A 265-nucleotide genomic window follows, 5' to 3' on the forward strand; every position below is an offset into this window, starting at 1 on the left:
AGGCTCGCCTTCCGCCTCTCTTGGAACTGCACCACCGACCAACTCCAGACTTGGGAGCTTTAAAGAGCAGGATAGCTCTTTCTCCCCCAGACTTGGTCTTTTTTCTGGGTCTTGTTTTTGTTGATTTTTAAAACAATTTTGGAACAAATGCCTCTCCAACCCACGAGTGCAAAGAGGCTCTGGAAGGGAGGCTCCAGGCCCATGTCTGTCTGGCTTTGGAACCCCCAGCACTCACACAATCCAACCAAGGAACATGACCCCCAAG

The sequence above is a fragment of the Crocuta crocuta genome, unplaced genomic scaffold (assembly GCF_008692635.1).
Source record: "Crocuta crocuta isolate KB4526 unplaced genomic scaffold, BGI_CrCroc_1.0 scaffold440, whole genome shotgun sequence".
Lineage (NCBI taxonomy): Eukaryota > Metazoa > Chordata > Mammalia > Carnivora > Hyaenidae > Crocuta > Crocuta crocuta.